Consider the following 5,198-nt stretch of genomic DNA (forward strand, 5'->3'; position numbering starts at 1 on the left):
GTTTGCCTGGCTGGTTTCTTGGGATTTTTTAATTCTGTGCCTCTTGTCCTAGTTCAGTCTGTTCTTAATCTGGGAATCCTTGTGTTCAAACAAGTCAGTGGTGCCTTCCAGATGGTTTGCCTGCAACCTGTAGTCTGTGTAGCCTGTGGAAAGGTATTATGGGAGATGCAGTACTGAACGGCTGACACAGCACCAGCTTGTCTGGCCTTGACATAGTGTCTTCCACTCTCATGGTCATCCTTGAAAGGAACCTAGCTTTCCAAGACTACCGAAAGACACCAAATGCATCACAGTTCATGTCTTCATCAGTTCCAATGCCTTTGGTCAGACTTTAGACTATAGTCTCTCTTGGTTTAGCAGAGGTCAGAAAAATCAAAATCCCCCCGTAAGCAGTAAAGTCCCCACCCCGTAAAAAACATGGCTATTTCCATACTGTCAGAGAGAAAAATCAAGAATGATGCATCCCTTTTCTTGTAGTTGAACGCACTGTCTTCAGAGAGATCTCCTGAGGATCTCTGGGGCTGTTTACAGATGCCTGTCGCAAGCATATTCAGTTACAGAATAATAGCTGGATTCACCATGCTTCCAAGATGGCTCTTGAGAAGGTAGCATTGGGAGATGTGCCCACCTTCACTTTGGAAGCCCACCAGCTTCATTAGGCAACGATAGTAGAGGGAGAGAAGAAAGGGTCACAGGCCTACATTGAGGTGTTGGCTTAAAGTGATAGAAGGAAAAAATTTTTTTTGCAAATTCTACTGATCACTAGCTATGCAGCATGAGCAGCCAGGCGCTTGACAGCCATTCACCCCCTCCCCATTTTGTGCAGCCACAAGTAGGCAGCAACTGGGCATCACCCCTCTGTGGAATATAATGAGCCTGTTGTGTTGCAGATTATGTCCACCTGCCTCCCAATGACAGGTCAATGTTAGTCCCCTATTATTTATGGAACTGGATGGCGGAGAAAGGTTACTTTTCCAAGACTACTATATTCAATGTGTGTTTGACCGGAGAGCTTGCCAGTTCATAAACTCAAGTGCTATGCATTCAGACTACCACATACAATATTGGATGTGCCATTTCAAAACAGCTGCACTAAGGTTAAGGAAAGGTGATCCAAGATCACATCAGGGGTGATTTTTAGACTAAAGCAAGAGGAGTCCCTCATTGGGGGGGGGGGGACCTGGTAGACATTGATAAAATAAGACTGCAGCCCTATTTATTCTCCCTCTCATGGTACTACAACCCACCCACCCATCAGCACCCAGAAAAGCTGCAGCTCAGTGGTAAAGTGTGTTGTGCATGCAGAAAGGCCTATGATTCGAATCTGGAAAGATATGTTCACCTGAAAGGGTCCCATTTAGGCAGCTTCCCAACAGCTTGCATGTGCCATAAAACTTTCATGGGCTCCAGCCCACTGGATGCCTCCGATGGAGTGAGCCAGAATGCATGAAAACTAGGTTGAAAATTCTCATCACAAACACCATTTGGTCTTACATATTTAAAAGGCTTCACTTTCTATGAACAAACTGTAGAAAATTGAACTGCGCAGCTGCTGAATATTCATTGGTATACAATTCATTGCTCTTAGCCTTAGCTGAGGCTGTACAGGTCAGTCTTTGGATGGAAGCCTTTATCATAATTCTGTAATGCATCTAAAGAGGTGGGTATATAGCCATGAAAGCTCGCGTGAAAATAAAAACCAGTTTTCAAGGTGCTGTCACATTCCCCACCACCACCACCACCTTTCCTTCCTTCCTTTTTATGGCTGGAAATAGTTACTTTAGGACTGTGAATTGCTATGGTTCCATCCTGCAGAATTCTAGGATTTGTTGTTTCCTGAAGTATTTAGAATTCTCTCCCTGAGAGTTCCAGTTCTTCACTACAAACTACATATCCCAGGAGAGAGCATGGGGCCATGGCAGTTAAAATGGAATCACTGTAAGTGTGGTGTTGAAGGGACCCAAACCTCCTTTGCCAGCCCCTGTGACAAAACTAGTGAGTAATTTCTTGCCTAAGAAAGCCCCGTGAAAAATTAACAAGATTGCTGTACTTTGACAGGTGATTTGAAGGCACATACACAAATGGCTTAGCTGTTTAGTATGGAGGAGACCCTGAAAACAACAATCAAGGGGGTATCCCCAGCACTCACCAATCTAGTCAGAACACAATAACCTCCAAGGAAGTACTATGAAAATATAAAGATACAAAAATGTATTTTTGCAATAGTCAAAGACCATTTATGAAACCTCAAACTGACCAAATTGGGCGTTTCAAAAGAGACATGCAATACACAATCTAGTATACAATAAGATGGGTATATATACTAATAGTTACTATGTATTCCTTGTGAATACAAAGGACAGGCTACTATACTGATTGAACACAATGATCTGAAGATCAGGTCGAAATGTCCAGTTCAAGATCCCAGGAATGGATATTGTCATCATGTTGTTTGAGTCGCTGTATCATTATTGTAATCACATTTGGACTCTTATATCAGTATAGTCTGTTCTTGTTCTAATATATCTTCATATACCACATTGTGTTGCAAGTCTCTTTTGAAACATCCAACTGATCCGAGGCTTTATAGTCTTGACTATTGCACAAATACATTTTTTTTGTATTTTATATATTTTCATAGTACTTCCTCGATCCTTTTGGAGGTTATTGTGTTCGAAGGCCCTGAATACCACAGGCAGCTGAGCCTCCCCTATGTTGGCTATCTCACTGTCAACAGGATTTCCTTTACCTTTTGCTAAAACACCTTCCCGAGAGAGACGTTGCTTCCCTGCACACGCAGCAAGAATGAGAATTTCACGAGTGGTTTGGTTTTACAGGATCCTTGCAACTGCAACCCTATGGCTATTTTTGAACTGCAGTTCTCATACTTCACCAGCTAACATGTTTGCTGGCAAAGACCAAAACAACCAGAGGGTATAGCTGCCCTGTCGCGATGATCCACTTTAAGTTCATCATCTGCAAAACATTTCACTCTTTCGCAGAAAGACTGCTTCCAGGTAAATATCTCTCCTCTTGCTAGAGTTCTCTTTGGTGTTTCTTTCCTACATGGAAGGCAATATTATTTTTTACTGATAATATACTGGTACAAATTCAGTATGTGGGAATGTTGCTTCTAGTCAAGCCCACTTACAAGTAGCTTCTACACTTTTAAATGTTTGTACAACTTACATAGGAAGCCTTGCACCTGAATGAATTGCTAAGCAAGTGGAAATGTTTGGAGCATTGTGAGCTTTTGACAGAGTGCAATGCTATACAGGCCTTCTCAGAAGCAAGTTTGAGTTCAGTAAGGTTCATTCCTAGGTCACTGAGTAACGGATCGGAGCCTAAAGGATTCAATAAGTAAGCAGGAGTAAAGCTAGTCCGTGGCAGCACCTGAATTCAGTGTCAATAAAAAAGAACCTTAATTTCAATGAAGAACAAGTACAGATACAATACTGTTTACTACCCTTCATAGCTACCTTTGGAAGCAAAAGCTTGTTCCCAGCATGAGAACTAAGGTATGTGTGCAAAAGCAAAGTTATAGTTGAACACTTGGGGGGGGGGGGGGGGAGATAACAACCAGAGACAATTTACATACTTTTAAAGTCAATGACAAAGACACTCAAAGACCTTGACTCAGTCATAAATCAGAAAAAAAGATTGCAGTCACGAAATCAGGAGACTAAGACTTGAAAGGGCTGTTATGAAGGAACATGATAAGACCCTCAAGTGTAAAGACATATCATTGAATACCTAAGTCAGAATTATCCATGCCAGTGTACTGTATTTCTGATTTCTATGTATGGTTGTGAAAGCTGGACAGTGAAGAAAACTGACAGGAAGAGAATCAACTGATTTGAAGTGTGTTGGGAGAAGATCATGGACTAACCCTTGCAAAAGACAAATGAATGGGTACAAAAGCAAATCAAGCCTGAATTACCCCTAAAAGCCAAGAGGACTAAACTGAGACTGCTGTACTTTGAACATATCGCAAGAAGACATGACTCATTAAAAAAGACAATGCTTGGCAAGAAGGCAGCAGGAAAAGAGGAAGACCCCATTACAGGTGGACAGACTCAGTCAAAGCAGCCATGGCTGCCCTGAGTATGAAAAACTTGAGGGAGGCTACTGATAACACTTAACAGGGTGACTCAGAGGTCCTTTCATTCATAGGTTTGTAATAAGTCAAAGTTGATCTTATGGCATTTAATAACAAGCACACACAACTTAACATGTCATGAACTTCTGGCCTCCAATCAAATTATTCAACTTCCTACAGGATTTTTTTTTAATGCTGACTATGTTATGAGCATGTAAAATGCAGAAAATGCACCAACTAAAGTTGAGGTATTGCCTGAAATGTGGTTGTCAGCATCCTCTGACATATATCCACAAGGAGAAATGTGCATTGAACAGTGTGATACGGGAGCTAACAAGGCCAATGCGATTTTAGGCTGCATCAATAGAAGGATAGTGTCTAGATCAAGGGAAGTAATAGTCCCACTCTATTTTGCTTTGGTCAGGCCCCACCTGGAATACTGTGTCCAGTTCTGGACACCACAATTCAAAAAAGACATTGAGAAACTGGAGCATGTCCAAAGGAGGACAACTAAAATGGTGAAGGGTCTGGAAACCATGCCCTATGAGAAACGACTCAGGGAGCTGGGGAAGTTTAGCCTGGAGAAGAAAAGGTTAAGAGGTGATATGATAGCCCTGTCTAAATATTTGAAGGGATGTCATATTGAGGAGGGAGCAAGCTTGTTTTCTGCTGCTCCAGAGAACAGGACCCGGAACAGTGGATGCAAGCTACAGGAAAAGAGATTCCATTTAAACATTAGGAGGAACTTCCTGACAGTAAGGGCTATTCGACAGTGGAACACACTCCTTCCTCGGAGTGTAGTGGAGTCTCCTTCCTTAGAGGTCTTTAAACTGGATGGACATCTGTCAGGAATGCTTTGATTTAGATTTCTTGCATTTTGGGGTTAGACTGGATGGCCCTTGTGGTCTCTTCCAACTCTATGATTCTATGACTTTCCAAATTTAACACCATTCATCTGGGATTTTATTTGTTTATAAAAATGTAAAAACCCACTGGTACATATTCTGTCCACAAATACTGGGCACTTTCATATACTTTGGGTGTCGCCAGTATTTGATGGGGGAAGGTGGAAGAGGGAAAGGACTTAAGAAAAGGCAGA

Source organism: Sceloporus occidentalis, unplaced genomic scaffold (assembly GCF_023333645.1).
Source record: "Sceloporus occidentalis isolate IW3139 unplaced genomic scaffold, rSceOcc1.0.p SCAF_4, whole genome shotgun sequence".
NCBI lineage: Eukaryota > Metazoa > Chordata > Lepidosauria > Squamata > Phrynosomatidae > Sceloporus > Sceloporus occidentalis.